Source organism: Macaca nemestrina, chromosome 5, assembly GCF_043159975.1.
Source record: "Macaca nemestrina isolate mMacNem1 chromosome 5, mMacNem.hap1, whole genome shotgun sequence".
NCBI classification, from domain to species: domain Eukaryota; kingdom Metazoa; phylum Chordata; class Mammalia; order Primates; family Cercopithecidae; genus Macaca; species Macaca nemestrina.
The window spans coordinates 91,748,464-91,760,264 of NC_092129.1; positions in this window are offsets into that span (position 1 = coordinate 91,748,464).

The window sequence follows — 11,801 nt, forward strand, 5'->3', positions numbered from 1 at the left end:
CTAAATATTGTTCTAGTCAACAATTTTGGTTTAGATTATATCTGGTCCAAATATCTGGTCCCATTTTGGCAATGGAAACTAAAAATAAATCCTTAGCTGCTTCTGCTAAATTTTCAATAAAAATAGATTTTTCTTTGTTTCTGTGTTGCTGTACTTGCATATGAGTGCATTTTGAGTCAATGACAATACAAGCATAAAAACGAGGTGTTGTGCTGAGGAAGGTGGGGAATAAAAGGCCAGTCCATAATTAGTCTTTTTTCCCAGACTTCTGGTTATATAGGATACATATTCATATTATGTAAGCAATATTTATTTGAAATTTCTGAAATTTTCATCCAAAAACCATTTTATCAAGCAGATAATTTAGTTGTTTAGACAACAGATCTCTGTGTTAGCACGAAAGTCAATACTGCTGTCACAAATATTGGATGTACAAAGATATAGAATGAGTGAATAAGACAACTGTCATAGTTATCCTATGTAGACTGCCAACTAATTACTATGGTTACAGTCCTATTTCTCCATTTTGCTTCTGAGATATGTAGACTCCTACCTTGAAATTTCTCTCCAAAATGCCTCCATTAAAAATGGCAAATTATTTCATCCTCACTGCCATCTTGTCCTATTCATTTTGACGTATAATTTCCTATGCTTTTGTGTATTCTTCAAACTATCCACTATTATGTTCAGAAAATTATTTTAAGTCTGAGTCACTTTATGGCTATTCTAACTATTCTCAGTGCCATTATGAATCTATCCCTTAAAAACATAATTTTATGTTATTCTGGATTCAGAGGGAACATGCACATTTGGTATATTGTGTCACGGTGGGGATTGGGCTTCTGTTGTATCCATCATCCACATAGTAAACGTTATGCCCAATAGATAATTTTTCATACTTTTCCCCCTCCCACCTTTTCTCCTTTTGGAGTCCCTGGTATCTGTATTTCTATCTTTATGTCTATGTGTACCCATTGTTAGATCTTCAACATAAATTTTTTGTTTAGGCCAATGTCTAAAAGAGTTCTTAGGTTTTCTTCTAGGATTTTCATAGTTTCGGGTCTTATGTTTAAGTTTTTAACCGTCATTATTAATTTTTTTTTTTTTTTTTTTTGAGACAGAGTCTCACTCTGTCGCCCAGGCTGGAGTGCAGTGGCACGATCTCGGCTCACTGCAACCTCGCCTCCCCGGTTCAAGCGATTCTCCTGCCTCAGCCTCCTGAGTACTGGGATTACAGGAGCACGCCACCAAGCCTGGCTAAATTTTGTATTTTTAGTAGAGACAGGGTTTCACCATGTTGGTCAAACTCCTGACCTCATGGTCCGCCCGCGTCGGCCTCCCAAAGTGCTGCTCTTACTGAAGAGTAATCTTATATTTTAAACTTACTACTTCCACATGCATTGAACTTTTTCCTTGAAACTATTATTGCAAACATTAACTTAATTACCTAAAACATAAGAGACCTAAAATATGGAAGATCTATTTTGTACTTTTTTTTTTATTGACTCAAAATTTAAATGTTATAATATTAGACTCTATTTGTCTTAACACTAAATACATGGAAAAAAATTTTAAATGTCCTAGAAGAGACCATTAATTTTTCATTTTTTGTGTAGTTTACCTTCATCCATTCTTCAAACATTTAGAGGATGTCTACTATGCATGAGGTACTGTATTTGCAAATATGTAATTGACTGGGCAAACTAGAATGAGTATTACATATAGTATATATATATATAAATTCTAGTTTCATATGTTATATAATATATAATTAATATATAATACTAATGTATATAATGTATATAAATATATTACATGTACACAACATGTATAATAATATGTAAGTGTATATATCATATATGCTTTATATGTGTGTATATACATATTATTTTAAAAAGAATAATATGAAGCTAACCTAAAAGAGTGGTCAACATGGCAAATAGTCACATGAGTTGGTAAGTGAGTTGGTATTTGAGGTGACTCTTAAAAGATAAAAATGTATGGATAAAGTAACTTAGTGGACAGACGTTCTAGTAACTTCAAACAGCAAAAGGAAGGAACATGAACAAAGTTATAACAGATTCATCAAAAGCTAGGCTAAAGGCAGCTGAGTTGCTAGGTGTTAAAGTAGTTAATTCAGACAATAAGCCAAAATAACAGTAACTGTAAAATCTTTAATCAGTTAATGTGATTGTTTAAGCAAGAGGCTAAATAGAAGAAAGCATTGACTCTCTAAATGTTCTATTTTTTTCCCCATGGAGTAATACTGGGTAAAGATCAGGTGGATCAATGCCACATGGAGAATTCTCACTGCCCAGGGAGCTGTGAACAAAAGTTTCTTGCTACTTTACGGTCCCAGGTATTGGGGGAGAATGGGGAAAGTGCTAGAAATGGAAAAGTACTGAATGCTGATTCAGAGTAGACACCAAGTGTTTTTGAGGTCCTCCAATAAAGAGACTTCCAAATGCAGATTATGAAAGTGGTTATGCATAAGACCATAACTAGCCAGTGAGTCCTGAAATGTTGGCTGCACTCTCTTCAGGGCCTGCAGTATCTTGGCTGTGCACCAAATCTGGTGTGAGAGCAGCACCTTTCTCCCATGAGAACTATTTAGGTCAGTGCAAAAGTTATTTAAAGTAAGGACAAAAACCACAATAACTTTTGCACCAACCTAACCAAGTTAAATTTTGTGATAACCTGGTGTCTGGGCCTAACAGATTACACATAGTTTTGAACTAGGAGCTGAACTTCTCAATATCCAGAATGATTTGACTACACAAGATCAGATGGATATAATGGAAGACAGTATTAGACAGCCAATTTTATGAACATCATGGAAGGTTTTCCATGTCATGTCATGCAATCTGTGCTTAATTGTATGGAGACTTTTGAAGAGATTTTTCTCTAATATTAGAAAAATAATGCCATCTTAATCATGAACATATATTGAAAGGTTTTAGCAAGTAATTGAACCAAATATGTTTGGAATGTAGGAAGAGTAGTACAAGATATGATTAGAAATATAAGGCAACATTTAAAGAATGCTATTTACCAGGGGGATATTATAGTGCTAATTTTGTATACTATTAGTAACATAGCCTCAAAATTATAAAACAAAAATATACAGAGAAAAATATCAAATATGCAGTGGAAAATATCAATACTCCTTTTACAGAAACTGATGGAACACCAAAGAGTAAGTAAGGATATCAAAATTTTGATAGATCCATAAATGTAAACATAGATGCAAAACATACTAGCAAACTTATTATGTTATATGAAAATGTGCATTGTAATTAAATTTGTGTTTTCCAGAATTATGAATTGGTTTAACATTTTTGAAAATGAATCAGTGTAATTCTTTACATTAAGGGAATAAAGGAGGCAGTTCACATTATTAGCTCAATACATGGAAAACTTTGATATAATTGAACAATTATTAATACAAAACTGTAAGCGAACTAGGAAGACATTTATTCATCAATCTGAAAGGGGATAGAAAAACATATGGATAGGTGACTTATATAACTACTATCCCATTTAATAGTAAAATGTTTTAAATAAAGTTAAATCTTTTCAGGATTGGAAATGAGTTAAGAATGTCCACTATCACCATTTTACCTTATTAGAAACTTTAGCCAGTGCAATAACACAGTATGACGTGGGTGATGACAAATAAATAAAACTACCATTATTTACATTAATTATGAAAATCGAAAATTAAACCTGCATAAAAATTTAAAGTTTATGTTGGCCAGATTGATGAATACAAGGTCAATATACAAAAATCAACTCATTTTTATTAAACCATTAACAAGCAATTATACATTAAACTGAAAAAGAGTATAATTAGCAATAGCATAAAATTTGAAAATATAAAATCTAGAAATAAACCAAATGAAAGATACTTATAAACTCTTCAAACACATTTCAAGCATTATTGAACACATTAGTAAACACATAAAATAGAGGGATATATTATATTTATGAAACAAACATTCCATGAAATCCCAATAAAATCTCATAGGTTTCTGGTAGAAGTTGACATGCAATTAGAAGTTATCTAGAAATGCAAAGGGTCATGAATATTCTATAAATACTTGTCAAGGGAGAGCAAGGTGGGAAAAATTCTTCATTGGACATTGAGATTTATACTAAAACTATACTAATTAGGGGAAGAAGGCAGACAATCACTCAGGTGTGAAATCCAGAAATAGTATGTAGCACAGGCCAAAGTGGCATGATAAACAGTAGAAAAGTGTGGCATTTTGAATAATCCATACTTGGTCAACTGAATATACACATGGGCAAATAAATAGTAATATTAATAATAAATGAACTTAATCTGTATCATATACCCTTTACAGAAATAATCCCAAGCACCTTGTGGAAGTAGCAAAACAATACTTCCAGAAGAAAATGTAGAAGAGAACATCTTCATAACCTTGAAATCATGATGTATTTAAACGGTTAATCATTGAAAGACTAACAAATTACTCAACTGGATTACATGAAATTTTTTAAATTGATTATTAAATGACATTATAAAAACAAAAAGAAATGATGGAGTCTGTAAGTGAGAAAAAGGAAACTATGGAGAAAATGTTTAAGACAAGAAGGTCATATTGGAATATTTAAAGATCTATAATTTCATAAGAAGTGGTAGGCAAGCTAAAAGAAAGTAGACAAGAATTTCAGACAGGCATTGTCCAAGAAGGATATCCAAATGGCCAATATACTTATTAAAAGTGAATTAACTATGAGTAGTTACCCAGTAGTTGCAAGTGGTGAGAATAGGAGTGAAAACTAGAAAGAAATCAAATGCCCCCACAAGGGACTTTGTTAACAAAAGCTCATTGTTTATGAACTATATGCAGTGAGGAACATGTTTTAGAATCAGATATAATATCATGAAAATATTGTCATGATATACATGTGTATGAGAGAGAGAGATTGGGAAAGAGAGAGGAAGAGACAAGTAAATCTCAAAAATAGAATGCACATTAATGATTTTATATTTACAAAACACAAGACTAAAATGATATCAAGGGAAACATAACAGTTATTTTCTCCTGGCTGGTAAAATTATAGAAAAAATTTATTTTTATATTTTTGCATATATGTTTTCAAAATGGTAAGATAAGAATATTTGGTATGATAGTATTAAGCTACTTTCAACACTAAAATATAAACAATAATGGTGAGGGGAATATAATTTCCTAATGATTGTTTTTAAAATGAGAGGGCTAGTATTTGCATTTGTCCTACCTCAGCAATCACCTCTATCTAATTAAACACATACACACACACACTCACACATACACACACACACACACATGCGAACAATAATTTATCTCCCTTTCCCTTATGAAGAAGGAACTAAGAATGTGTTGCTCAGCCCCTTACTTTCTTCTCCCTTTTTTGGTATCTCCCGCTTCCCAGTCTGAGTCCGCTTTGGCCTTAGACATGTGGTGAACTTAATGGAGCAGGCTCTGTCCCCTGTACTGTGCACAGGCCTGTAGGTTTTTAGCTCTGCCAATGTGTGCAAAGAAAGATGCTTATTAATGGGTGAAGTATTAATACTTCACCCATTAATAAGCCACTGCTGCCATGAGAGATTTAAGCAAATCCCCATTTCCATCTTTCTGCCCCTCCTATCTTTTAACTGGATCTTAACTTGGATAGCCAATATAATATTATTTGTTGGATCACCTAAAACAACAAGAGGATAAAAAATGAAATATGTGGCATCATGACAGTTCTTTAAGCCTAATATTTTGAATATTTGTTTTATTTCTTTTAGAGACAGGGTTTCACTTTGTAATCCAGGCTGGAGTGAAGTGGCATAATCATAGCTCACTGCAACCCCAAACTCCTGGGCTCAAATGATCCTCATGTCTTGACCTCCTGAGTAGGAGTAGCTGGGACTACAGGTACATGCCACCATGCCTGGCTAATTTTTTTTTTTTTTTTCATTTTGTGTAGAGATAGGGTCTCATTATGTTGTCCAGGCTGGTATCAAACTGGTTGACTCAAGCGATCCTCCCACCTTGGCCTCTCAAATCTTGAGATTACCAGCATGAGCCACTGCCCCCAGGCTGAGCCTAGTATTTCTTTTGATATATTAATCTCTTTGAGACTATTTTATATTATATTTTTATTGAATATTGCATCACATAATCTATGCTTTTTATACTCCATTGCCTCAGTTATCTGCTGTTAGTCTGAAGATAACAAAGTGAAAATGTCGTGACCAGAATTGAGTTTAGAAGTAACTGAATAGCAATTGCCATTGTTTAGGCCAAAGTTAAAGTCATAGAAGACAGCGAGCAAAGGATGAACTAACATGCAGAGAATGAAAAGTTCCTAAAAACATTCCTAAAAGGGAATCTTCTCCATGATAATGTCCAAAATGATTTATCTGCGTTAATCTGCGGTTCATTTAATGAGATTTAAAGATTAGTATTTCAAATAATAGGCTCTAGAGTCAAATTCTCTGGATTCAAATCCCAGATCTTCTGCTTACTGGATCTATTGTTCCAGGTACTGAATTGTTCTATGGCTCAGTTTTATGATCTGTGGAGGAAGTCAATGACTGAACCTACCTCATAGAGTTGTGTGGAAGAAGAAAGAAAATATGTATAAAATATTTTGTACAGCATCTGTGCAATGACTCCATAGATGTTAGGTCTATTACTGTTACATTATATTACTATTATATTATTGTTATAATACTTACAAGGAAAATTTTTCTTTGTTTTTGCTATTTTAAAATCAAAATCACTTAATATTCAATTTTAGTTGAATATAAAGCTCATTTTTTTATTAAAAACCTTAATTCACAGTGTCTTAGACATTTTTCTTCTGTGCACAGCCACAAAACTCCCAAGAGACACTGAAATATACAAAAGAATCACTTGAATTTGTCATTTTGATCTTATGTGAATTCATGCTATCTTCTTCTTGTTTAGTAGACTGAAAATTTGTTGTAGAGATAAGTTAACGCACTAGTAGTTCAGCACTATTAAAGTTTCCAGTAGCTTAAAATAAGTGACTTTTTTTTCCCCCCCACAGCTTTGCCACTAACGGGTCCCAAAATCCCCACTTGGTAGTCAAGTTATAAGATGACTGTCAAGAGTGCTACAATAAATATATTCAAATCTCTGCAGAATATTTTTCCTTTTGTCATTATTTCCATGGTCTATAAGTCAATAAGAATATGCCAAATGCCTTTAGAGCATTGTAACTTGGTGCTTTGAAGGGTGGGCTCATATGATGTTTCATACTCTTTAAACTCAAGAAAAAAGTCACTAATGCCTTCAGGAGCTTTAGGACTCTGTCAGATTTCAAAATCTGCATATTAAATCAGTTATGCTAAAGAAGGACACCTTTCCTTTATAGTGTTGTCAGTTCCTGACTATTTTAAAAGAAGCTTGTTAATTCCCTTTTTCTCGGTCTCTAACTCTGAATGTCTCTCCTAGCTCTGCCTTAGTGATAGTAAGCCCCCAAACTCCAGTTGATGTCATCATTACATATTGGATATAAATTATTTATTTTAAACATGACAGAAATATTTTCAGGTTAAGAGATATATTTTAAGATATTCACTTTCAAATAATCAGGTAAATGTATTAAAAATAAACAAATATGAGGCTGGGCATTGTGGCTCATGCCTGTAATCCCAGCACTTTGGGAGGACAAGACAGGCAGACGGCTTAAGCTTATGAGTTCAAGGCCAGCCTGGGCAACATGGCAAAACCCTGTCTCTACAAAAAATACAAAGTTAGCTGGGTGTGGTGGCATGTGCCCATCTTCCCAGCTACTCAAGAGGATAAGGTGGGAGGATGGCTTAAGCCCAGGAGGCAGAGGTTGCAGTGAGCCGAGATTGCACCACTGCCCTCCAGTATAAGTAATAGAGACAAAACTTGGCTTAAATAAACAAATAAATAAAAACAAATATGAATTTTGGTTGTATCTTGGAGGTACATTCTGAGGTTTTATTCTTTATGTTTTTTTCTACATTTTCAACATTTTCTTCAAAGAACAGCTGTTTAATAATAAAATAGAAACAAATAAGAAAATAAAATAGAAATAATTAAGACATTGAAACAATATACATATAAGTACTTGATAAATTATAAATCTATATGTAAAGCTAAGGAAATATTATGGTTTTCTTTGTATGTTTCATCATGGAATATCCAAATTACAGTTTTCAAATCATATTTTATTTCTTGAATAGGAATATTTTTGGCTTACACAATGCATCTTAAATACTGTCCTTAAAACTGTGTTTTATTAATCTTCTCTATGTTTCTTTGAGATTATTACTGTTATTATTATTTTGTAATATTTTGTGATCAGATAAAATAAAGGTAGTGATATGGTTTGGCTGTGTCCCCACTTAAATTTTATCTTGAACTATAGCTCCCGTAATCCCCAGTTGTCATAGGAGGGACCCAGTGGGAGGTAATTGAATAATGGGGACGTTACCTCCATGCTGTTCTCTTGATGGTAAGTGAGTTCTCATGAGATGTGATGGTTTTATAAGGGGCTTTCCCCTGACTTTGCTCTGCACTTCTTGCTCCCACCATGTGAAGAAGGACATGTTTTCTTCCCCTTCCACCATGTAGGTTTCCTGAGGCTTTCCCAGTCCTGGGGAACTGAGAGTCAGTTAAACCTCTTTTCTTTATAAAGTACCCATTCTCAGGTAAGTCCTTATAGCAACTTGAGAATGGACTAATACAATAAATTGGTAACAGGTAGTGGGGCACAGCTGTACAGATACCTGAAAACGTGGAAGCAACTTTGAAACTGGATAACAGGCAGAGGTTGGAACAGTTAGAAGGCTCAGAAGAAGACAAGAAAATGTGGAAAGTTTGGAACTTCCAAAATATTTGGAGGGCTCAGAAGCCAGGAAGATGTGGGAAAGTTGGGAACTACCTAGAGATTTGTGGAATGGCTTTGACCAAAATGCTGATAGTGACATGGGCAATAAAGTCCAGGTTGAGGTGGTTTCAGACGGAGATAAAGAAACTTTTTGGAAACTGGAGTAAAGGTCACTCTTGCTATGCAAAGGTACTGGTGGCATTTTCCCCCACCTTAGAGATCTTTGGAACTTCGAACTTGAGAGAGATGCTTAGGGTATCTGGCAGAAGAAATATCTAAGTAGCAAAGCATTCAAGATGAAGCAGAACAAAAAAGTTTGAAAAATTTACAGACTGACAATGAGAGAGGAAAGAAAAAACCATCTTCTGAGTAGAAATTCAAGTGGCTACAAAAATTTGCATAAGTAATGAGGAGCCAAATGTTAACCTCCACAACAATGGGAAAAATGTTTCCAGGGCATGTCAGAGATCTTCATGGCACACTCTCTCATCACAAGCCTGGAGGCCTAGTAGAAAAATAAAATGGGTTTTGTGGGCCTGGCCCAGGGCATTGCTGTTTCATGCAGTCTTGGGACGTGGTTCCCTGTGTCCCAGCCACTCCAGCCATGGCTAAAAGGGTCCAACAGCTCAAGCCATTGATTCAGAGAGTGCAAGCCCCAAACCTTTGCATCTTCCATATGGTGTTGGGCCTGCAAGTGTGCAGAAGTCAAGAATTGAGGCTTGGGAACCTCTGCCTAGATTTCAGAGGATGTATGAAAGTGCCTGGATGTCGAGGCTGAAATCTGCGTCAAGGGCGGAGCCCTCATGGAGAAACTCTGCTAGGGCAGTGCAGAAGGAAAATGTGGGGTTGACGCCCCAACACAGAGTTTCCAGTGGGGCACTACTTGGTGGAGCTATGAGAAGAGGGCCACCATGCTCCAGACCCCAGAATGGTAGATCCACTAACAGTTTCCACTGCACACCTGAAAAAGCCTTAGGCAGTCAATGCCAGCCCATGAAAGCGGCTGAGAGGGATACTGTACCCTACAAAGCCACAGGGGCAGAGCTGCCCAAGGCTGAAGGAGCCCACCTCTTGTATCATCGTGACCTGGATATGAGATATGGAATCAAAGGGGATCATTTTGGACTTGTAAAGTTTAATGATTGCCCTACTGATTTTCAAAATTGCATGGGATCTGTAGCCCCTTTGTTTCAGCAAGTTTCTCCCATTTGGGATGAGTATATTTACTCAATGCCTGTACCTCCATTGTATCTGTGAAATAACTAATTTGCTTTTGATTTTACAAGCTCAAAGGTGAAAGGGACTTGCCTTGTCTCAGATGCGACTTTGAACTTGAACATTTAAGTTAATGCTGGAATGCATTAAGACTTTGGGTAGCTGTTGGGAAGGCATGATTATATTTCGAAATGTGAGGACATAAGATTTGGGAGGGTCTAGGGTTGGAATGATTTGGTTTGGCTGTGTCCCCACCCAAATCTCATCTTGAATTGTAGTTCCCATAATCCCCACATGTTGTAGGAGGGACCCAGAGGGAGGTAGTTTAATCACAGTGTGGTTACCTTCCTATTATTCTCATGATAGTGAGTAAGCTCTCCTGAGATGTGATGGTTTTATAAGAGGCTTTTCCACAACTTTGCTCTCCACTTCTCCTTGCTGTCTCCATGTGAAGAAGGATGTGTTTGCTTCCCCTTCTGCCATGATTGTAAGTTTCTGGAGGCTACTCCAGCCCTACAGATCTGTAAGTCAGTTAAACCTCTTTCCTTTATAAATTACCCAGTCTCAGGTACATAATTATAGCAACTTGAGAATGGACTAATACAGGTGGATATGTTGATTATCTAAGGCCATAGGATGGGTCTATGGATAGTGTCAAGCTCACGCTCAATATATACTTTACATATTGTTGCCTCTATAATATTGATTAGATATGAAATGCATCAAGGAAGGATTTATAATACTGAAAAAAAATTATCATACCACTGTCCACATGTGTCAAATAAATATATACATTCCAAGATCTTTAAGGGTAACTAAAGGAGGGGAAATTTTAAACAAATTGAAAATATTGATTTCATTTTTCTAAATGCATGAAGAGATTAAGTTTTCAAAGTACAGTAAGGAAAAAATTAAACAAATTCAGTATGCATACTTTGAGATTACAAATAAGAATTATATGAAGCTGTGAGAGTCAGTGTATGACAGATGATAAATAAATTATATTAAAAGTGCCTGTAGGCCTTTTTCCAACCCACCTTCTTGGAATGATTTAAATGAACAAGGAAAAACATTCTTCAGCCCTTGAGTTAAAACTTAAGACATTATTATTATCACAATTATAGAAAAACAAGCATGAAATATCAAAATATGTGAAAGAAACATAGCTTTTTGTGCAAGAGGAACAAAATTAATAGGCAAATGTCACTGCATAATCTTTGAAAACTGTTACTTTATCAAGATTGTGGCAATAAATATTTATTCCACCAATTTAGGAAACACTGTCTACAAAATGCTAAAATTGCCCTTTCTTCACCAAGGTGTGGAGAAAAGTGGGTTTTAAATTATGGATAATTTATCTGCCTTAAAAGACATTCACTTACTTTTGGTTCATAGGTTAAACATGTTTATTTATTTTTTCACATAGATTATGTCTGTTACTACTTAAACTGCTCTTCTATGGTGATCTGAAAGAGCTAAATTGCAGGAAGTATGTAGAAGAAATTCACTGTAAGAAAAAAACATACATTTAATTAAATTACAGATCCCTCTATTGCACATCTACAATAATATTTACATCTACCTTTCCTTGGTTAGATCTGTATTACGGATGGACGTGTCCTTTCTAATGTCACAGGAAAAATCACTTCCCTGGTTTTAGTATTGATCACATTCTCTTCCTTTTTTTTCATGGGTCT